The sequence below is a fragment of the Capsicum annuum genome, chromosome 3 (genome assembly GCF_002878395.1).
Source record: "Capsicum annuum cultivar UCD-10X-F1 chromosome 3, UCD10Xv1.1, whole genome shotgun sequence".
Taxonomy (NCBI): Eukaryota; Viridiplantae; Streptophyta; class Magnoliopsida; order Solanales; family Solanaceae; genus Capsicum; species Capsicum annuum.
Window position 1 is genome coordinate 17,331,565 of NC_061113.1, and position 25,174 is coordinate 17,356,738.

At 33.8% G+C, this 25,174-nt stretch overlaps 1 pseudogene; it reads right to left on the minus strand.

The window, feature by feature from the left end:
- Positions 1 to 5,848: 5,848 nt before the first annotated feature.
- Positions 5,849 to 7,964, minus strand: LOC107864640 (annotated as a pseudogene).
- Positions 7,965 to 25,174: the final 17,210 nt, after the last annotated feature.

The following is a 25,174-nucleotide window of genomic DNA, read 5'->3' on the forward strand; positions in this document are numbered from 1 at the left end:
ATCCTTACAGCCAATCGTATACTCAATAGAGTTCCCCATAGTAAGACACAATCAATCCCTTATGAAAAATGGAAAGGAAGGAAACCCAACTTGAAATATTTCAAAGTGTGGGGTTTGTCTAGCAAAGGTCCAAGTTCCTATGCCTAAAAGGGTTATGATAAGACCTAAGACAGTGGACTGTGTGTTCATAGGATATGTTAAAAGTAGTAAAGCATGTTGGTTTTTAGTTCATAAATCCGAATATCCGTATATAAATAAAAATACGGTAATTGAATCAAATAATGTTGAATTCTTTGAAAACATTTACCCGTATAAAACTAGATATGAACAGTCTAGTGGAGGATCTAAACGACCTCGAGATGAGCCAAGTGAGAATGTACATAATGAAGAGAATCCAAGATGTAGTACACGTCAAGGAACTTCTACTGTGTTTGGATCAGATTTTGTAATATTTCTCTTATAAAATAAACCTCAAACGTTTAAAGAAGCGATGTCGTCGTCAGACTCATTCTTTTGGAAAAAGGCAATCAATAGTGAGATTGATTCAATCTTAAGCAACCATACGTGGGAATTGATTGATCTTCCTCCAGGAAATAAACCTTTAGGTTCTAAATGGATCTTCAAAAGAAAAATGAAAGTGGATGATACTATTGAAAAATACAAGGCAAGACTTGTAGTAAAAGGTTTCAAGCTAAAAAAGTCCTTGATTACTTTGGTACATACTCGCCAGTAACAAGGATAACATCGATTCGAATATTAATTGCCTTGGCGGCAGTATATGGTCTTGAAATCCATCAAATGAGTGTAAAAACCGCATTCCTAAATGGAGAATTGGAGGAAGAAATTTACATGGAACAACCTGAAGGCTTTGTGGTTCCAGGAAAGGAGAATAAGGTGTGTAAATTTATTAAGTCATTGTATGGACTAAAGCAAGCACCTAAACAATGGCATGCGAAGTTTGACCAAACCATGTTGGCAAACGGGTTCAAGATATATGAATATGATAAATGTGTTTACATTAAAGACACTCCAAATCACCAAGTCATTGTTTTTTTATATGTGGATGATATATTGATCATATCATCAGTATAGATATTTCTGACATAAATGCAACTAAACGAATGCTCGAGAGCAAGTTTGATATGAAAGACCTTGGAGTTACGAATGTGATCTTAGGTATAAGAATCCATAGAACTCCACAAGGGTTGGCATTGTCACAGTCTCATTATATCGAAAATGTACTTGACAAATTCAAGTATATGGAATTCGGTATTGCCAAGACTCCTTTGGATATGAGCTTTGCACTTTAAAAGAATGAAGGTGAAAGTGACTCATAATTGGAGTACGCAAGAGTATTGGGATGTTTAATGTATATAATGAACTGTACACGACCAGACATAGCATGCGCAATCAGTAAGTTGAGTCAGTACACGAGTAATCCCAACAAAACTCATTGGATGGCAATGAAAAGAGTTTTGAGGTATCTTAAATACACTCAAGACTATGCTTTGCATTATAATAAATATCCCACGGTACTTGAAGGATATAGTGATGCAAATTTGATCACCGGGTCGAACGAAGTAAAATCCTCAAGTGGATATGTATTTACTATCGGTGGAGGAGCAGTCTCTTGGAAATCATCCAAACAGACTTGTATTGCTCGCTTTACAATGAAATCTGAATTTATCGCATTGGATAAAACCGGTGAAGAAGCAGAATGACTCTAAAATTTCTTGGAAGATATTCCTTATTGGCCCAAACCAGTGGCACTAGTATGTATACATTGTGATAGCCAAGCGGCAATAGGTAGGGCAGGGAGCATGATATACAACGGTAAATCTCGTCACATACGACGGAGACATAATATCGTTAGGGAACTTCTCTCTAGTGGAATTATTACTGTTGACTATGTAAAGTCAAAGGATAATGTGTCGGATCCACTTACAAAAGGCTTATCTAGAGAAGGAGTGGAAAGGACATCTAAGGGAATAGGTTTAAGGCCTAGGACAAGTCAGTATGACGGTAACTCTACCTAGCAGACTGGATGTAGACAATTTTAGTAAACAAGGATAAGACTTAAGGTGAGAAGTTTTTTAATGATTATCTAAATTTGACAGATTTGACCAAATAGTTTAATCTATGGGATTTAAAGTTTAGAAATCACCTATGTGAGGGCGAAATGGAAGCCGCTTCAAGGAGAATGTTAGTAAAGGCTTATTCTCTAAGCTCTCATGAATCCTAGATGTGTTCATGGCTGAAAAGAACAAAACCGTGAGAACCATAAATGGTAAAAGGCTGATTGTGTGACACGTGTTGTCTAGGTGTACATTAAAGCTCGACGGTTCAAAGATATCAAATCTACCGATTGACCGAGTGCATCCGATGCATGTTCACTACGGAAAGTTCAAAGGGAAATCCACTTATCTAGATGCAATCAGTCTTTGCTTGATGATCACATACTTATCCGTAAAATTTTACGAAAAAATAGCCATTCCCCATTCATTGGGGGATTGTTGGGTTCAATATGTATGAAAAATGTGTGAATGAAAAATGGAGGGACACAACCTTTGAGGATAAGACATATTATTTTAGAAAAGGAGTGACTATTCAGATAGTTGTGTCTGTTTAGAAAAAGACACAATATTTCAAATGAACAGACATGACTCTTCCAAATGATACACCTTTTCAGATGAATCATTGCCACCTTTGGGAAGGGGCACTTGATGGCCATATAAACCTGCATTTATCCACAGGTTTATGAATGAAAAATTTTCTGAAATAAAAACTTTTCTTGTCTTCAAAACATTCTTTGTAATCAATCAAATCGTTGAGTGAGTTCGACGAATCCAATTATTTGAGGTACCACTATAGTTGGATTGAAAGTCATTTTATCCCGGGAGGAAGATTCCAAAAACCTCGGGTACAGTGAGGAAAATTATTCCTTAAGGACACTCCGTGAAGTCGGGGGACTTGGCTTTATATTTCTGTTTCATCTTAATTTCTGAAAAAAATAAATAAAACATACTTCTTAGAAAGATCACTTTGATCTTGTGTTGAGGGTGTTTTTTTTTATTTCATAGTGTTCTTGTTTTAAACTTGAACTAGTGTTGAAGTTGTTGTACCTAAATACAGATTCTTGTATCCGAAAACACCATAAAATAAAAGTGGAAAGTAGAGGGAGGGTTCATTTTTCAATATTTTGATGTTCCATTAGTTAAATCAATAGAAATAATTTCCCATTATTTGTAAAGCCAATGAAGTTTTTCCTTATCAAACTTAATTGAATCATTGAGGAGCTCTTGACCTTGAAAACCGTTAATACATCTCCAAAAATCTTAAGTATTTAGACTATTATATATCTTGACCTCAACCTGTATCAATTGCCTCCTCCAGTGAATAGGAAAAATACCCACTATCTTTTAATCGTCTGGTAACTGATCATATGCAAAACCAAATTTGAAATCAACAAGTTCGTCAGAATAGTAGCAACAACTTGCATCATGTCTAAAATTAGACAATTTTTTATACTTTCTAATTGACGAATTTCACATTTAAATAGTCCGTCAAATAGACAGGTGGCAAATCAAATCAATTCATACAAAAAAACAAAATATATAAATCAAAGGATATTCCTTTGCAATCATATAACCAAGATAATTCAAGTCAAATGCCTCTATTATAAAATAATAAAATAAATTCTTAAGAGAATAATCCTTGAAACCTAGGCCAAATAGAATAGCAGCCCTAATGATAACTTCATGGTGGGTGTACATTTATTAATAAAGGATAATAAGAGATGGCCCTTTATAAATTCAAGGCTAAAGATTAATGAAAGTCCAGATTTTAAAACAAATTTGAATCGTAATAGAGATTTCATAAAAAACTTTAATAAGATTTTTGAGATGCGCGTACACACATGCATAGAGACACGTGTGTCTATGCGCGTACACACAAGTACACACACATAGAAACACGCGCGCACACGCACAAACACACACGCACATGCATGCATGTATACTTTTCCATCACACGTGTGTTGCATGTATATGTCTTGTCTGAAAATTCATATTATCGAAAAATGGCATCAATACTTTTTAAGATAAGTATTGAATAATTAATACAAAGATCGAAACTTTACGACAGCTTTTTCGTAGACATTCAACTTGCATGTGTTAAGCCTATAGCTAGCATTCCTTCATAAATCTCTAGATTTCATCCTAACCCATTTTACGAGAGAAAAATATTATTGTAGATTCTTCTACGAATGGTTAATGTGGATTTTTGTATTGTCACTTATTTGTTTGAACCAATAAAGATAACCAAAAATAATTGTAGCACGCCGCACGCACTTGTATGTCGAATGTCGAATCTGAAATTGTAAAATAATAGCGATATAACTTAAACAAAGTTTTGAATAACTTAACATAAAAGAATATAGTAACTCTTACTCATGCTAGGTCATGAATTACATTTTATCGTAAATAGTAGGGAGATAATTGTAGCATAGTCTTGAATAACTATTTTTACACGAAAAAATATAGTTAAGCCTCCCGTGAAAATTTAATGTGGATGACGATCATGTTGTCTCTTATTCATCCGATGTCTATACCATGGTGTCTCCGATAACACATAAAGTAGCATACACTAACAACCTTTTATATATGAGAAGCCTTAAATTTAAAAGTTGAAAAACAAAAATAACCATCAAAAGTTGAAGGGTGGATTTGCTGTTCAAGCAAGCATTATTTCATCTTCTTCTTTTAAGTGGAAAAATGGTAAATATACATTGTCTTGTATAAAGATAAAAACAAAAATATTAAAGTGTGAAGCCTTATATGTCTCCACTAATATTTGGCAATGTAGATGTCAGTTTCTGTGTTTTAGGATTGCAGCTTTGTTTTTAGTAACTACAGTATGTTTGAATTTTGAAATATTTTCTTTCCTGATTTCCAGGAATTTGTTATTTTCAGCAAATCTTGTACTCATTCCGTTAACAAGTATGTTTTATTAGACTAATCTTATTAACGATACTCTGAAAACCTAAATTTGATTGCTACTACTTAAGTAATGAGAGGGAGGGAGTACAGATTTGGAGGACTTAGATTACTGAATGGCAGATGGAGTAGTCGGGCACAACTAGCCAGTGTATAGTGTGTACTATATTTCTACTGAATTATGACGGTTGTGCTCGTCTTGAACCTGATCGTGTCCTTTGACTGGCTAGACTCATCCGATGCGAGCATCAATGAGGAATGCCTTAGACCCTACTTTGTGAAATTATACTGAATGTTATTGTGTTGCAGATACATATTGATCTTTCAGACTTTTTAAGATATCATTAGTTAAATTTTTTAATGTCAATAACTGTCAATTAACTATGCTTATCATAAATTACTATGACTTTTTGCGTGTGTACACTATTTTTTTCAAAATAACTACGGTGTCCGGGCTAGTTTTCATGCACCTCGATTAAATCCACGGGATACCAATACCTCCCACCAATAACAAATTTCAGGTAACTTTGCCCATCAACGCTAGGAGTTAGGAAACATATGTACACTATTAACTTGACAATGAGCTACTAAACATCCCAAGGAATCTGTATGTCAGCATATTTTTGCACAGTTTCTACAAAATTGATTTAGTCCTTGTAAGATCAAATAAGCAGAAGTATAAGAAGATATCTCTTAGGGGAAAAATACAAAGTTAAAATAATCAGCTAGCTATTAACAGCAAAGAGAAACACCAAAATTAGATATTATCTTAGCCTTAAACTTCATTAAATAGAAAACTGCTCAAGCAGAGCAATGCCGTCCTGTAAGATTGAATTTAAAGTACAATAGAACAGTAATGCAACCAAAATAATTGCTCTTTTAATATATTATCGTTTCTTGAAAACAGTTGAAAAAAAGGGATAATGACTAACAAGATCCCCAAGCAATATGAAGCAGAATTTAATAGCATAGTGTAATTCTTACAGGTTATTAGTCACATGATTGTCTTCCTAACAAATAACGTCAGCCTTCGTTTTTGGTGCATTCGCGGTCTCTTCCGTCCAAAAGGACAAACGAGGCTCTTAACATAGATTTCTACCTCACCCAATGGAGCAAAGTTATTAACACCTAGAAATCTGATCGAGTCATCCTTTGGATTGTATTTTGTGAAACGTGATCCACACCGAAGCAGAAGTTCACCTTCATTTGACTGTAAAATGGGTGGATGATATATATGTTTTAAAGAACAATCAGGAGACTTGATGGTAAACATCTTTGTCCAAGATTCTCTTACCCCATACTCCTTCATAGCCCAGATATCAACATGAGTCCATTCGTAATTACAAAATACAGAAAGATCACCCTCAAACACTCCTGGCTTCATAAATCCACATCCTTAAAAATAGCAAGACTGCTCTACCTCTGTCCAATTCTCATCTGCCAAATCAATAGAAATGATGTTCCATTGCTTGTCAAGCCAGTGAAGTTTCCCCTTGACAAACTTAGTAGTATCACTAAATCAGAGGTGGATTCAGGATTCGGACTCTCTGGGTGCCAAGTAAACTTATCGACAGGGACGTAGTCAGCTTCGATGAAGGGTGATCAGATGCACACCCTTCGTCGGAAAATTATGTGATGAATAAAGGTTAGATGTTAATTATAATGAGTGTATATTTAATTTTGCATACTCTTAATATAGCTAAGAATAAAATTTGCACATCCTTCGCTGAACTTCTAGCTCTGCCACTGCTTATCGATTAAATTAATCAAATTATTCATTTTTTGATATATAGGGACAATTAACCAACCAATTAATTAAAAAAATAATAATAATAAAATGGCAAAACTTGATCTTTCAATAATATTACTAATATCATAATATAATATTCATAATTCATTTAAATGGTAGAATGTACGCTTGTTGCCCTGTTTTAGTCAACAATGCTTTACAGAAAATAATTTTAAAAAACAAATGCTGGCAGATTTAATATTTGACTATATCAGTATTAAAAAAACAAATGCTGCAAACTGGGATTGAACACACGTCCTGTGGGCAACAAAAGTGATGCTTTGTCACTTGCACCAGATAGTTATGGGTGGCAAATTTAATATTTGACTATACCAGTATATATATATATATATATACCTAGATTTTTCGTCAAAATTTGTGGGTGGCGTGACCCACGCCAATGAATAGATCCGCTCGTGCACTGAATAACTCTCTACTTTGAAAGTCACCAAAACGTCTCCAAGAATCACTCTTTAGATTATATATCTTGACCTCAACGTGTCTCGAGTCTCCGAGACCCCCTTCTATAAATACGGAAAATAACCACTACCTTGTAATCATGTTGGAACTCATCATATGCAAAACCAAAATTGAAATTAGCAAAACCATCGTCATGATCAGGTCTATAACTAGGCAGTTTGTGATACTTTCTAATTGATGGATTTCATAGAAACAAATCACATAATCCGTGAAATACTCCAATGGCAAGACAAATCAATTCATTGACAGAACCAATAAGCCAAGGATAATCATCACGATTTTTACCAGGATAGTCCAAGTCTCAAGTGCCTCAGTTATAGAATCGTAAATTAAAGAGCTAACAGAACAGCCCCCGACAATGCAATTAAAATAATTAACCTTACAAATAACACCATGATGGGTATAGTCCTTGTTAGTAGCGGATAACAAGAGATGGTTCTTCACAAATTCAGGACTAGAGATTAACGAAAATCAAGATTCGCAAACAGACCTGAATTTCAAGAGGAATTTCACTGGAAGGTTCAGCAAGATTTCAGTGATGAGTTCTTCGGGAAGGAGGGCTTCGTCTCTGTGCTGGGTTTCCATTAGGGAGAAAGCTCGGGGTTCGGGGAAATAGGGATTTTTGTATTCACCATATTTGCACAAGTCAAAATTATTTTCTATTCATTTATTTATTGGAAAAATTATCAGAATTAGTTAGTACTTTTATTACCACTTAAAGCTTAATTTTTAATTAATTATAATTTATATTCCCTCTTACCTATTAATTATTTATAATTATAATTTATAATCTTTCTCATGTATTTTCACTTTTTATTTTTATTTTCTATTATTCTTTTTTTTTTCTTTTTCAATTTTTTATCTTCAGTTTTTTTTTTCTTTTTTTGTTGCTTTATCTTTATTTTTTATTTTTTCACTTTTTTATTGTTATTTTTTATTCATTTTTTTCATTTTTATCCTTTTTTTTGTTTTTTTTTCTCCTTTATTTTTTTCTATTTTTTTTCTTTTCAATTTCTCTCCTTTTTTTTTATTTGTGCGAACTAGCAAACACAAATGCAAGTGCGAACTATAAAATACAAATACAAATGCGAACTGTAACACACAAATACAAGTGCGAACTATAACATATAAATACAAGTGTGAACTATAAAATACAAATACAGATGCGAACTATAACATATAAATACATGTGTAAACTATCATTTGTATTTTTAATTATTAAAAAGGAATGCTTGATTTTCTTTCTATGAATACTTGTTTTTATTTATTAATATTAGTTGTATTTATTTATACAAATAAATACAACTCAAATTTTTATAATGTATTTGTATTTATAAAATTATTTGTTTCATTTGTTTGTCATTGTATTTGTATCAAGTGATATTTGTTTATTTACAAATATGAATGATAATTTTTGTAAACACCAAATTTTGTCCCTCCCGAAGTCTAATTTTTTTCATTTTTAGTTCACCTTACCATGTGTCCAACCCAATGTAATTATATCCCACAAAAATACAAAAATAAACAAAAACAATACCTCTAACTAATTTATCTTATCCTAACAACCTACCCAATCAAAAGCTTCCACCTCTCTATCCACTCACATTTTTATCCTCACATAATACATTAACAACAAAAAGAAAAGGGGACCCACAGGGGACACCTAACAAAGAAAGGACCCATTTTGTCATCATCCTCATAATAATAGCATCAAAATTAGAAAAGGGGGGTCATCATCTTCTTCACGAAGAAATTCACAAATATACCCACATAATCTCACTCACAAAAACCTTACAAAACACTCCACACACGAATTTCGCACACACATACACTCACAGAATATTCAAAAAGAACAAAAGAAAAATGGAGTAGATTGGAAAGGGGGTCTTCGTCGTCACGAACCTTCTCCATCAGTTTTCCATTTTCAATCCATACACCTTTGCACATACCCACGGCCATGGGCGAGCCTCACTAAAGATCCTACTAAAATAAAATCGACAAACAACGAACCAATCTCACCAGTCACGTATCAATCGCACACACACAACATAGAGATATGGAGAGTTGACGGAGAGATTCGAGAGAGAGAGGGATTCGAGGTCGAGATCTGTAACGTAGAAGAAAGCGGGGTTGATTCTGGGTTACTCAAAAATAGGTTCCGGTGGGTTTGGTAGATGTTCCGACGACTACTTCACCGGAACCTCATCGTTCTCTCTTGACTTCTGGGCGAATCCAATAGGGAGACGATAATCTCACCGGAACAGTCCATTTTTGAACATTTTCAAGCACCCCCGTTTAGGAAATATTCTGCTTCGCCGGAATCCAACTTACTTCCGTCTGTTTTGGTCACTGTTATCTCACCGGAATTCAAGTTGTGTGGATTTTTTAGTTTTCTACCAGATTTTTGAAGCTTTGGGTTCGTCCATTTTAGTGATTCGAGATCAAAACTGAACTTTAAGTTCATTAGTCGTCGTTCTGGGTTCAGTTTTTGGTTCTTATGTCGAGGTTTGGTCCGTGTTTCTTCTTCGAAGCTGCTTTTTGGATTTTTGATATTGGGTTTTGTTTGAAGTCGATTTAAGTCGAGGTTTCGAATCCGTGAAGCTTCTCCGTTTGATTGAATGAAAGAGACATTAAGGTCCAATTTTCATCTCGTTCTCTATTAATTTCTAATTGTTTGATATTTCATTTGTTAAATTCATTATCTGTGGATTCTTGTTTGTTGATGTTGATATATTTTGGATCATCGTGAATGTTTGTTGATATCCATTTGTTGATTCTTCATCGAAATTGGTTAAATCATGTGGTCGAAAATGAAGTTGGGGGTGAGAGTTGGAAACTTGATAAAAATGGTTGAATAGGATCAATTTTGGTTTATTGTAGTTTTTGTTAAATTCGAAACACGCATGAATGTTGTTGGAATGCGACAGAATTATGATATGTTGGAATGAATAGGCAAAAATAGGTTTTGGGTAGGCAAAATTTAGGACTCTTGGTGATTTGTTGAATGTGTGAATATTTGGTGATTGGTTCTTTCTATTTTTAGCGCACAAGGTTGAGAAATGTATTCATTTAATCGGGGAATGCCCCGAGGCCTTATCTACTTATTCACCAGGGAATACCCCGAGGTATCTTGTACTCGGAGGATGCTCGTGATCAAGGCCCGAGGCATTGGGTAAAACTTGAGAGCATAGTTAGGATTAGTATAGGCTAGATAGGATTCATTTTCGCATTTTTATTTATTTTGGGATTGTATAATTGGACTGAACACTATACTTTTATTCATTTTGTTTGGTTTGTTGGTTTGATTGTTTTGTGTGTTTTTATGTGGTTTATACATTCGTAATGCCAAAATAGCAAATACACTCCACCAAGTGACCGTGGTCAAACCACGGGACCAAGGGGTTCCTAACACCTTTCCCTCGGTCAACAGAATTCCTTAGTCGGAATCTCTGTTCGTGGATCAGTTTATAGAGTCAAAATTGTTTTGAAAAGGGTTTTCCAAAGGTGACTTGGCACACTGGATTATGCCAAGTGGCGACTCTGAGTTTTGAACAAAATGAATCCTTTTTGAAATAAATTCTCATCTTTTGTCACTTTAATAATAAAAATTCTTTCGAAACCATAAAATTTAATCTTTTGGTAAAAAAGGGGTGTGACAATTTTGATATACAAATACAAAATGGTACTTCGTATCAAATGATACATTACATATTTATATATTTTAGAATCACGAAAATACAATTAATGCACTTACTTGTTTGTATACAAATACAAATGATAAATTATACATAGTCACGACTAAATACAATATGCAATCAACTTACAAATACAAATACAAAATAATTTCTTAAAAATAAAAAGGTAATGAAGAAAATAGAATACAAATACAAGTATAATCCAAATATAATCTAAATATACAAACACAATAAAATCATAATGTAAATATAATCCAATATAATATGCAATCAATTATAAAATACAAATATACAAAATAGTTCTTTAAAATACAAGTGTGAATTATATAAAATATAAATGATGGCACAAACTAACAAATACAAATACAAGTGCAAACTATTAGATACAAAGACAAATGCAAACTATAAAATATAAATACGAGTGTGAAATTTAAAATATAAATGCAGTTGTATCAATAAATACAAAAATATAAATAGCGGTGTGACTACAAATACGATAAACAATTGTGGTATTTACATTATCATCCATGACTTGTGCTCGACTAGTCATATTTTTTGAAAATACAAAAAATATAAAATAGAATAAAAAATAATAAAGAAAATAAGTACAAAAAAAATCAAAGAAGAAAAGAAAAGAAGAAAGAGAAATAGAAGTTAGAGATCAAACAGAGAGAAAAAGAAAGAAACGAAAAAAAATAAAAGTAGAAAAAAATAGAAAAAAGAAGAAAAAAGGGGAAAAACACAAAAAATAAAAAAATATAAAAAAAGATAATGGTAGTGTTAGACAATAAAATATTCAATTCAACGAGATAAGCGTGATTGAGCTTTTTTTCTTTTTAAAAATATTGAATTTCATTTTTGGTGCGACTAAATAGGGATTGTACTCATATTTTATATGAATACACACTATCTGTAAAACCGAATACAACGGACATAAATCGAATACAGCGGTTATAAGTGGTAATTATATAAGATGTGGCTATGGAAGGTGGGTTTTATAACAAAATGTTGTTATTTTTAAAAGATCCCCTTTATTTATTAGATTGAAAATTAGTAGTTGTAGTAATACTTTTAGATAATTATTTTATTAAGAATTTAATTGCAAGTTATATCAAATTTTTTTAAAATTATTTTATTTTATTTTATTTAAAAAATCAGAAATACATTTTCACAAATAAAATTAACTCTTTTTTTATTAGATAGTATTCAATATCTCCTAATATAATGTGTTATAAGAGTAAATATAGTAAAATTTATATATCTTCAGTTATTATCTTGTTTATCTCTTCCAAAGATACTGTTATGTACTTTCCATTATTGTTCTCTTTCAAAGATACTCTCATGTACTTTCCATTAATTTCTCCTAATTTGTTGAAACCCATCATTCTCTTCTTAATTTTTTTTCGACTTTCTTCTCTCTTCAACCTTATTTTTCCATTGTGAGTTGGGCCTTTGGGTTGTAGGCGACAAAAGAGTTTTAAAATGAGGTGTAGGTGACACAAGTCTTAATTATTAGGTGGAGGTGACAATTACTTTATTATGGATTAAGAAAGTTGGAGAAGTTTGAAAATAACCCACAAGTTTTAAAATTTACACTTTAATCCAAATATTAGTTAATATAACAGAAAATGGAGGGAAATAAGTCGCGTTTCTCTCTCTTCTCATCTGTTGTTGTTTTCTCTCTCTTCACGATTATTGTTGTTCATTGTTGCTGTTGCTGCTTTATTCATCATCTTCTACTTCATTATCATCATCTTCTACTTCATTATCATCTTCATCTTTTTTTTGTCGACCATTGTTGTTGTTGTTACCGCTACTATTGCGATTTTATCAATTTTTAGGTCAAATTTTATTTCGAACATCACCACTTTTCACTTTGACATTACTTCATAGGAGACCTTGGTAAGTCAAATTATGATTTTTAGTTGAATTTGTCATCTGGGTTACAAAGTTACTGCTGTTTTTTTCAATAATGGATAGAAGCCGATCATGAATCCAACATAAGTACCCACAATTTAAACAGATCACTCATCTGGTGTATCAGATGAGTAATCTGTTGCAAGAGACTAGTTATCTGTTGCATCAGACTGACTAATCTATTTGGAACAACACAAATCAGCCCCTGTCACAAACCCAACAGATAACCAATATGTTTTGCTATTGCTACTGGATTCAAAAATATTTATTACATCCAATCGTCGATATGTTTGTTGAGAATATAATAGACAGAGTCAAAACTAAATACTCCCTCCATCTCAAATTACCCGTCCCAAATTTTCTATTTTGATTTCTAATTTTACTTGTCTTTTTTAATTAATCAAGAAGAGATAAAAAAAATTCCATGTTTTACCCTTTGTATTAATCACTTTTTCTTTAAATTAAAATGTAAACATCATTTAATAGGGGTATTATGGTAAATTAGGCATGTTATTAATTATTTTTCTTAATCAATGTGTCATCACAATTTGGGACGGGTAGGGTAATTTGAGACAGAGGGATTTATCTGTTGAAACAGACTAGTTATCTATTGCAACATATGAGTAATCTGTTTGGAACAACATAAATCAGCGCCTGCCACAAACCCAACAGATTAATCTTAAATCTTGCTATTATTACTGGATTCAAAATTACTCCTTACATTCAATCATCGACATGTTTGTTGAGAAGATAATAGACAGAATGAAAATTAAATATGAATTAAAATGGTCAAAGTTAATCAAACATAATTTTTTTATTTAACTAAAACAAATAAAAATATATATACAGACTTAGAAAGAAAGAAGAAACAAAATAATCTAATTATTATTAATAAATTCTTCATCATTATTATTATTATCGCCAGCCACATCTTCAACAGGCAGCAGCAGTGCCCTTCTTATCCTGCAGATCTCCTGCAACACCTTACTCTGACAGCGGCCAACTCCCACTATATATCATGTACTTGCCTCTGTAGTTTCCGTACGTTGTCTCATAAAATAGCGACATCCCATACTGGATCACTCATATCTAGAACACACATAAATTGACAAAAAACGCATAAAAAAAAGTAAAGAAAATAATTTGAAAGTAATACAACGTTTATTTACACAAAAAGCAAGAAAAAAAACTTACCAGATACAGGAAAAAGCAATCAACTTCTTGAAGAGAAAGTAGTGGAAGGTGTAATATGAAAGACAAGAGCAAGAAACAAATAGATATGTGTAGTAGAATGAATGAGTAAGGAGGGACCTATTTATAGAGGATTGAATTCGAATGAGTTAGGCAAAAGGGCACGACTGTTCAACTCCATTTATTAATACTGGTGACTTTTTGATTACTGTGAAAAGTTGTGACTTGATAAAATTCTTTTCAGTAACCGTTTTTTTGAGTTGTGGCAACAGATTATATATCTGTTGCATCAGATAACTCATCTGTGACAACAAATATAAAATTTGTTGCAACAAATCTACGATCTGCTACAATAGATAATATATCTATTGCAACATATATCTTTTTAATAATCATCATATCTTTATCTTTAATTCAAATTTGGTGACTTTTTTATTATATAAATTAAAAAAATAGATTCAAAAATAAAAAGCCGCGACCATTCACCTCCATTTATTAATACTGGTGGTTTTTTTATTACTGTGGAAAGTTGTGACTTGATAAGTTCTTTTCAGTAACTATTCTTTTGAGTTGCAACAGATATACCATTTGTTGCAATAAATCTACAATCTGTTGCATCAGATAATATATCTGTTGCACATATAAGCTATCTTTTTAATAATCAACATATCTTTAATCCAAATTTGGTGACTTTTATTACATAAATTAAAAAACTAGATTTAAAAACAAATATATCAAAGTGTCATGATCAGTTATTAAAATTAAATAACTGTTCTGTTATGGTTATAAATTGTGTTTATCATTTATTTACGAATCATTTTTCATATTAAATAATCAGAAAGTCATGTTTTTTCAATCTCTCAATAACAATAAACCTTTTTTATTTACGACCCTTTTCAGCCTTGCTCCGGAGTCAGCCAAATCCCTCTGGAGTTCATCAAACTGTCTTTGAAGTTCCTGCAAGGACTTCATATGAATCTTCTTGTACGAATCTGGATCAGCCATTTTTGTAAGTGTAGTAGAATGAATGAGTAAGGAGGGACCTATTTATAAATGATTGAATTGGAAGGGGTTAGTCAAACAAAAATCCACGACTGTTCATATCCCTTAATTAAATAAAACTGGTGACTTTTCAAATATGTAAATTAAAAAAATGGATCTAAATACAACATTTTATCTTTTTATTGTATTTCGGAAAGAAAAGAAAATTGCTTTAAAATAAATGTAACAGATGGGTAATCTGTTGTAAAATATATTTCATCTATCAAATAACTTACAACATATTGATAATCTATTGCAACAGATGGATATATCAGTTTTCTTTTCCAACAGATGTGGCATCTGTTGCAACTTGCTAGTCATCTATTTATTCAGTTTAAGCCATAGATGGGATAGGAAGAATAAGGTGCATGCAGATGGATCCACTATCATATGTGTGTGAGTTAAGTAGTATTACTGAAAAGGTTACCGGGATAACACACACAAAGTACAATGTTTTTGTGAATGCAGTTTTTAACCGATTAGACACTGATCATTCAAACAAGATCCTGCATTGTACAGTTAAATTTGATGGGTTCGAATTGATAAGGTTGAGGGCCTCATGAAGATGGTGCAGATACCCTGTTACAAATTACTGACAGTTGTTGCTCGTGTTTGTGCGTGTCAAGTTTTGAGAAAGGATCAATATTTGGTGTCATTGCAGAGAACCAATAGCAGTTGGACTTAACTTTAAGTGTGAATTGGACTCTAAGAACACCTTCGAAGCATCGTACTGCGTCAAATAAGAACGAAAAACCAATATAAATTCTCCTGGCCCAAATTCTTATGGAAGGGTTGGTCGAGAAGATGATTATATGTTAGAAGGAGCCGAAGGAGAATGCTTGCGAGGGAAAAGAGAGTTGATGAAATACTATATCATATGAGAGCTAATTGAAGAAGATACATAGGGTAGAAAGTAACTTCTAGCGAATCTGGCCGATGGAATTATCTTAAAACATGATGAATCAGAATCAAGTACAAATATGAAAGTGTATCCGGTAATGTAAATTCGTTTGTTGTCCCTCAAAAAGAAAAATAATGCAGATAGATACTTTGCTAGGGAGCTGCGACTAAGTAGCGTGGTCAAAATTATCACCTAGATAGAAAACAACAGAAGACTAAGAAAGAAGCCTTAAGGGCATCGAGGGTTAAAATAATATTCAATAAGTCTAGAAAACTTGCGCCAACAACAACTATAGTTAAAGTAAGGAATCTAAGCGAAAGCCGCAATTTCTGAATTTTAAATTGCATACCATGCCTTCTTGTTTGTGATTCCGATTAGGTCCACTGCTGTTGACCTAATCGAAACCACAAAATTGAAATACAAATTGAGTATCATTACTTCCTTAGCAATATGGATTAATTGATTGTGTTTTATAGCCTTAGAATGCTTTCAACATTTCTTAGAGAAGATCAGAGGCATGCTCTAGTTTGTGAATTTCAATAATTTTCAAGCTTACTTATTCTGTATTTAAGCTGGTCGTTGCCATCTTCGAAGTTGATATAGAGTTCCTGATCTCCTGTGAGCTCGATCAGGAACACTACCTTCAAAGTTATGGCATTAAAGAAGGCGTTCAGAACACTTTGTTCAGAAGACTTAAAACATGAGGGTTACTGTGTTTGTTTTAGGTCAAAATATGTTGATGCACACTGAAGATGTGGTCCCAATAGTTGAACAACATACTTTTATCGAGCGTTGCTTAATGTATCTTGCTCAACCAATTTGATAAATTAATTAGCAAGGAGTTACGTAGCGTGTGATCTAAACCGACTCTACCAAGCCTATCAAATGTTACGTAACTCTAGGCTCATTACCCTATCAAAAAATTTGACCGAGTTAGTACACAAATCAAACGAGCTCAATCTCTCAGCCTTTCTGTTGATCGTTTTTCTCCAATATAGATGACAAGATATCTGCTATACAAAAGTCTACACTGTCACCAGAAATGCTTTCCAGGGCACAAATCTTCAGAAGACATCAATAGTAATCTCTCAATATCAAGTGATATTTAAAGATTCCTAGTCATGCCTTCTCAAGACGTTCGCCATGGCAAGCATTTCTGGCAAAATTTATCGACATAACTCCAGAAATGCTTGTCGTAGCAAAAGTCTTGAGAAGGCATGACTAGTAATCTCTCAATATCACTTGATATTGAGAGTTTACTGTTGATGCCTTCTGAAGACTTGCACCCTGACAAGAATTTCTAGCGACAGTGTAGACTTTTGCATAGAGGATATCTTGTCATCTATATTGGAGAAGAACGATCAGCAGAAAGGCTGAGAGATTGAGCTCATTTGATTTGTCCACTAACTCGAGCTAAGTTTTTTGATAGGGTAATGAGCTTGGAGTTACGTAACGTTTGATAGGCTTAGTAGAGTCAATTTAGATCAAACATTACGTAACTCCTTGCTTATTAATTTATCAAATTGGTCGAGCAAGCTACATTGATCAACTCTCGATAAAAGTGTGTTGTTCAACTGTTGGAACCATATTTTCAATGTGCATCAACACATTTTGACCTAAAACAAATATAGCGACCCTCTATGTATCCTTTAAGGCTTCTGAAGAAAGAGTTCTGTAGGCCTTCTTTAATGCCATAACTTTGAAGGCGGTGTTCTAGATCAAGCTCACAAGAGATCAGGAACTCTTGACCAACTTCAAAGACGGCAACGACCAACTTGAATACAGAATTAGCAAGCTGGAGGCAAGCTTAAAAATTATCAAAATTCACAAATTAGAGCATGCCTCTGATCTTCTCCAAGAAATGTTGAAAACATGCTAAGGCTATAAAACATAATCAATTATAACCATATTGCTATGAAAGTGATGATACTCAATTTGCCTTTCACTCACGTTTGTGGTTCCGATCAGGTCAACAGTGGACCTAATCGAAACCACAAACAAGAAGGCATGAGATATAATTTAAAATTCAGAAATTTCCACCTTCGCTTAGATTCCTTACTTTAACTGAAGTTGCTATTGGCACAAGTTTTCTAGACTTACTGTACATCATTTTAACCCTCGATGCCCTTAAGACTGCTTTCTTAGTCTTCTGCTATTTTCTATCTAGGTGATAATCCCGACCATGCTACCTAGTTACAGCTCCTTAGAAAAGTGTCCATCTGCATTATTTTTCTTGTGGAGAGACAACAAACGAATTTACATTACCGGATACACTATCATATTTGTACTTAATTCAGATTTCTCATGTTTTAAGATAATTCCATCAGCCAGATTCGCTAGAAGTTACTTTCTACCTATATCTCTTCTTCAATTAGCTCCCAGATGATAAAATCTTTCATCAACCACTTATTTTCCCTTGAAGGCATTCTCCTACCGTACCTACTGGCATATAATCATCACCTCAAGCAACCCAACCATATAAATTTACGCTAGGATAATAACTATATTAATTTTTCATTCTTGTTAGATGTAGTGCTAGGTTTCAAAGGCCTTCTCAGAGTCCAATGCACCCTAAAAGTTAGTCCAATCGCTATTGAATCTCTTTACAATGACACCAAAACTAGATCACTTCGTAATGCTTGACAAATAAACATGAGCAACCACCAACATTAAATCTTAACAGGGTATCAGAACCATATTTATGGCCCCTTAGCCTTATTAGTTTGGACCTACCAAACTTAACTGTAAAATTGCAGATATCTTGTTTGAATGATCTATGACTAATCGATAAAAACAACATTCACAAAATTAGTGTACTCTATGTGTGTTTTCACGATAACATTATTTGTAATACATACCTCCCACATATGAAGTGGTTCCATCTGCATGCATCTTATTTCTACGAACCCATTTTTACTGCAGCCTCTTGTGCTGGTCAGGCAAAAGTTGATCAACTTTTAGTTCCTTATATCTACAAAGAAGAGAAAAAAATTAATGTCACAAAAAGAATATTATCCATTTGTTGCAATAGATGTAGAGTCTGTTGCATCTGATGAGGAGTCTGTTGCCTCAGATGAGAAGTCTGTTGCAATAGATATGGAGTCTAATGCAACATATGTGGAGTCTGTTGCAACAGATATAGAGTCTGTTGCAACAAATGTGGAGTCTGTTGTAATAGATGTGGAGTCTGTTGGAATACATCAAACCAGTCTTGCTGGTGGTTTGATTTGTTCCGATTGTTGCTCCGTCTGTTGCAACATCAACAACATCATAAACTACAAAGAAACAACAAATAAAAAATATCAACAACAAAGAAAATAATAACATTTGTTCCAACAACATCATCAACACCACACCACAAGTTCCAACAATGCCAACCCCACCAACAACATCAATAATAGCATCAACAACAAAAGAAACAAATAAAATACATACAAAAAAATGATACTGCCAATAAGGCTTTTAAACTTCTCCCAACAGATGACTTTCTTTGCATATTGTAATAAAAATTCTTGGTTCATTTATTCAATAATTAAAAGTTCCTTCAAATTTTTTAAATAAATATGATATGGGTAAATGGTAGTTAAATAAAAAAACAAATGTAAATAACTTGCAAAGAAGAAGACGAGAATGAAAGAGCAATAGTGAACCATACCTTAATGTCAAAAGGGGATCAAAACAGCAATTTCAGTCGAGGAATCTAAGATATGGATTGGTTTAGATCCGAAAGGATCTTTATGAAAAAGAGGAGAGAAAAAAGGTTGTGATAACCCTAAAGAGGAGAGAAAGAAAAAGATGAGAGACAAATAAAATAAATTTAGTGCTGAAGGAGAGATGAGATTATTCTAATTTCTAGATGTACTCCCCTTAATATTAAATGAGTATACAAAGTGTATTTAAACAAATTTATATTTTCAAAGCATAATTAATAAGGCTAATTTGGTAAAATAAATCCCCAATTAATATTTTCTTAATGGGTGTGCCAAATCAATAAGGGACAACTAATATGAAATGGAGAAAGTATTAAAGGTTTCAATATTCATTAATTAATATTCATTAATAATTTGAGGACGGGTGACATTGAAAAGACAAGACAAGACTACTCAATGAGATTTTTGAGTTATCCAAGAGACATTTTTTACCGCCTTTAGTAGTACTACTTTATCTACTCGAACAGAAGCTTGCTTTAAAAATAAAAGAAAAAAAAGATTTTCAAATAGATATGTCGTCTGTTGCAACAAATATTAATATCTGTTTGAAAAATCCCAACAACTCAGTCATCTGTGAAAATAGATGCAAATGTCCATTTGATAACTAAATCAGATATGCCATCTGTTACAACAGATATCAATATCTGTTAAAAAATTTCCAATAGCTCGGTCATCTGTCACAACATATGCAAATGTCTATTTGATAATTAAATCAGATATGTCATTTGTTACAATAGATATGATTATCTATTTGAAAATACACAACAGCTCAGTTGTTGTTGCAACAGATTTCATTATAATTAATTTAGGTGGAACTAGGGATAAATGAATGATCTCACAGGGTAAACAACAACTTCAATTGAGTCGTTGCATTTGCTTGGTGTTGGTATTGCATTCATCTTGACCCGAGTCGTCAATCAATTACTCTGAGTTGAAATGAGTTCTCATTAACTTAATGTTAAGATTAATAGTACCTAAATTAATTTAGGTGGCAATGGGGATGAATGAATAAGCTCACAGGGTCAACAACAACTTCAATTGAGTCATTGCATTTGCATGGTATTGGTATTGCGTTTATCCCAACCCAAGTCGTCAATCGATCACTCTGAGTTGAAATGAGCTCTCATTAACTTAATGTTAAGATTAATAGTACCTAAATTGATCTAGGTGGAACTAGGGATGAATGAATGAGCTCACAGGGTCAACAACAACTTCAATTGAGTCGTTGCATTTGCATGGTGTTGGTATTGCGTTCATCCCGTCCCGAGTCATCGATCGATCACTCTGAGTTGAAATGAGTTCTCATTAACTTAATGTTAAAATTAATAGTACCTAAAATGATTTAGGTAGAACTAGAGATGAATAAATAAGCTCACAAGGTCAATAACAACTTCAATTGAGTCGTTGCATTTGCATGGTGTTGGTATTGCGTTCATCCCGACCCGAGTTGTCGATCGATCACTCTGAGTTGAAATGAGTTCTCATTAACTTAATGTTAATATTAATAGTACCTAAATTGATTTAGGTGGAACTAGGAATGAATGAATGAGCTCACAGGGTCAACAACAACTTCAATTGAGTCATTGCATTTGCATGGTGTTGGTATTGCGTTCATCCTAATCTGAGTCATCGATCGATCACTCTGAGTTGAAATGAGTTATCATTAACTTAATGTTAAGATTAATAGTACCTAAATTTATGTAGGAGGAACTAGGGATGAATGAATGAGCTCACAGGGTCAACAACAACTTCAATTGAGTCGTTGCATTTGCATGGTGTTGGATTGCGTTCATCCCGACCCGAGTCATCAATCGATCACTCTGAGTTGAAATGAGTTCTCATTAACTTAGTATTTTAAAATCTATATCTTTTGAAATTTTGCTAATTAATTAAGATCAATCCGAACCAAATTAACAATTTCAAAATTTGTCATTCTTTTTCAAAATTACAAATCAACCCAAACAAATTATCCATTTGCGGGAAATTTTTTTTCTCATTTCAAATCTCAAGTTCTCGCTCCTCTCTCCCTCTCATTCAATAATACAGACAATAACTACTTAACATATTGCTCAACCTTTCAAAATAAATCGATTTTCTTCCCATTTTTGATCACATAGTTATTATTTTTGACTTCATTCTCGCTTGTATCCATCATTTTCTCTGTCTTCATAGATAACAGAGTTTGAGAAGATTTCTACATTTGTTCTTTATTCAAAAAATTAGGGTTTTTTTTAGTTAATGATGAAAAAGAAGACTTTTAGTTGTGTTATCTTTGAGAATGGGTTAGCAATTTTGTGTTTTGATGCTAAAAAGGTAGGAAGCACCCGAGAAAACACTAGTTTTTGACTCAGTATTTTGTTGACTATCATGGTATTGTTGGATGGTGTTTGTGGTGTTGTTGGTGGCTGTTGGTGGTGGTGTCGGTATTTGTGTTTTTGGTGGTGGTGTCAGTGGTCTTGGTGTTGGTATTGGTGGCATTGGTGGTGGTCTTGATGTAATTAGTGGTGGCAATGGTTGTGGTGGTGGTGTTCCATCTGTTGCAACAGGTGGAAGATCTGTTGGGAGATATTAAACAGGTCTTCAAATAGATTCCCCATCTGTTCTAACTGATGGGTTATCCATTGTAGTATTATTTTGTAATGTGACGTAAAGTAATATATTGAAATTTATCTTACCTTTTTTAAAAAAATTATGCATACATCAAATGCAATGTATTTTTTGTTTTTCTATTATTTGTAGTTAAAAGATGTCTCTTAAAAGAAAAGAAACTAAAAGTGGAGAAAGTGGATCAACTTCTGATCACCAAACCAAAAAGGCTAGAGTACAGATAGATTCGAAGGAACTTCTAGAATAATCTCAGTCATGGCAAAATGAAGATGAGGAAAGTGATAACTCCTTCTCACCAATGGGGCGTGAAATAATATCGAAATCCCAGCATGATTCTGTCAAAATCATTAGTATTGACAAGTTTTGAGTTGCGATGCCGATGAATAGCCCTAGAACAGTATTTGGTAATCTTGTACTTAAATGTCAGTTGGAGAAACCTTTTGAAGAACTTAGGAGTATTATGAAGAATGAAAACATAGATGAAATTTTTAAGAAGAGCTGCTTTGCATACTTTCTCGAGCTGTCTGAGGACCGCACTCTCCATTTCCCAATGAGCATGGTATATGGCCTTCTCGAATGCAAGATCAAGTATGCAGGGGATGATAAAGATTCGAAGGAGGGCGAAAAAAAGTGGATGAAGTCTGGATCAACTACTGTGGCGTGCCAGATTGTTTTGGATTGAAAGAGTTTGCCATAGTGACGGGCTTGAGATGCGATCATCCAGAAGAACCTCTTATCAAGGAAACACATACAAAGGGTCCAACAAACACAAGGTAAAAAAATATGGGTTGTTGGAAATTGTTAGACCTAGCTACAAAGGGGAGGATTTGATGGCGGATCTCGAGAATAAAAATATACCAAAGCACTACAGGGAGAAATTGTGCTTAGTTTGATTTGTCCATTCCGTTTTGTTGGCAAGAGACACCAGGAAAGTCATAAAACATGATTTGTTGGCGCTTGCTGATGATTTTGGGAAATTCAATGATTATCTATGGGGATATGACAGCTACTACTTAACTGTCGAATATTTACTGACAAAGCTATCCCCAAAGACGATCACATTATACGGCTTTCCCTGGGTTTTCACGGTAAAATTGATTGCTATTTTTACTAATCCATTAATTTATATTGAATATAGTTATTATAATTTTTTTTGCTTGCTTCCTGTTTACATTTTTAAGGCTTGGGCATGTGAAGCCATTCCTCCCCTCCGAAAGCAGTTCAAGTATTACCCGGATAAGGTTTCTCATCCAAGGATCCTTAGGTGGTTGGTTGCAATAAAGAGCAGCAAAAAATATATTAAGGAGGCTGATCTCTTTAACCCTCCGGATGATGCAGTACGTCTTCTTTCAACTAAAATAATTTGCCTCAAAGAAAGCTATTGAAACAGATGTTCCATCTATTGTGACAGATGGGTCTTCTGTTGTAACAGATTACCCGTCAACTGTAACTGGTGTAATAGATGGGTAATCTGTTATGACAGACGATCCATATTTCACAATATATTAACCACCTGTTGCTCTGGTTCTCTGAACCCGACTCAATAGAATACCCATCCGATACAAATTATACAACATATGTGTAATCTGATGCAACATATTATCAATCTATTGCAACTTATAGATCAGCTGTTGCGGCAGCTAGATCGTTTGTTGCATAAGTTAGCTGTGTGCACATCCATTAACCCAACTAACTGCAAATTTTTATTATATGATTTAAACGCCTCCTATCTTTTTTATAAGTTGTGCATCCTTGGATCGTGTCTACCGTTGATGAGTCGGGGATGACTTCTTTTCTTACTCTGGGTCTTGTTGATATAAAAGAAGACCCAATGGTGGAGTTAATAAAGAAGGAATTGGTTGGAGCAACATCCATAAAAAGAGCAGTTAGGCAAGGTCAGCGTAATGTTTAAGCTCTTCAAGACAAAACTCAAACTGCAACAGATCCTGGTGTTTCTTCTGGGGGTATTATTGGTTGAGTTGTTTATGATGGTGGTAGTCATCCTGATACTGCTGTCGCTTCTGCCAATCGTGATTATGAGCATGTTGGTGCTCAGTAAAAAATAAAAACTTTTGAAAATACCCCTTGCACAGGTCACTCTCACCCTTATACCGGTCCCTCCCACCTTTACAGTGGTCCCTTTCACCCCTCTTCACCCTCATGTTCTTATTGTAAATGCAAAGTGTGCAAGGACAGAGAGGATAAACTCCTTGAAAAATTATAGGCTATTGCTGAAGCTGTCGAGAAGTTGAAATCTAGGAGAGGTGTCATACCATCCAACGAGGTGAGGGAGCCATGCACTCCTACAGTGGCGGTTAGGAGAAAGAGAAGAAAAATTAGACAAATTCTTTCCGTACTGAAAGCAGAAAAAATTGCAACTCCTCCTGCTCCAAGAGTTGTTGAAGTTCAGGGGCCATTGAAGAAGGTGGACATATTCGCGGTACTTGGTAAGGAGAAGAAGAAGGAACTACAAGAAATCATGAATGGCAGGACGAAGGTTCGAAAAGAATACATAATGCATTCATTTGCCGCCAAAGACTTCACAAAATATGACAAATATGCGTGAGTGGTACGAGGACAATGTAAGTTTACTTTTGCTAACCTAGCCTTCCAATCTACTCCATGAAGAAGAATCTACGCAGCAGATGTGTAATATGTTGCAACAGTTTGGTATTCTGTTGCAACATAATACACATCTGTTGCATAAGTTGCGTTGGCTGGGTAATCTGTGAACTGATTCAGAGAACCCTTTGCATCAGATTCTTTTCACTGTGTTTTTATTCTTTACAATTACTAGCCTATTTAAAAATTATCTTCTTATACCACAGTATGTTGATGAAATTCTCTGC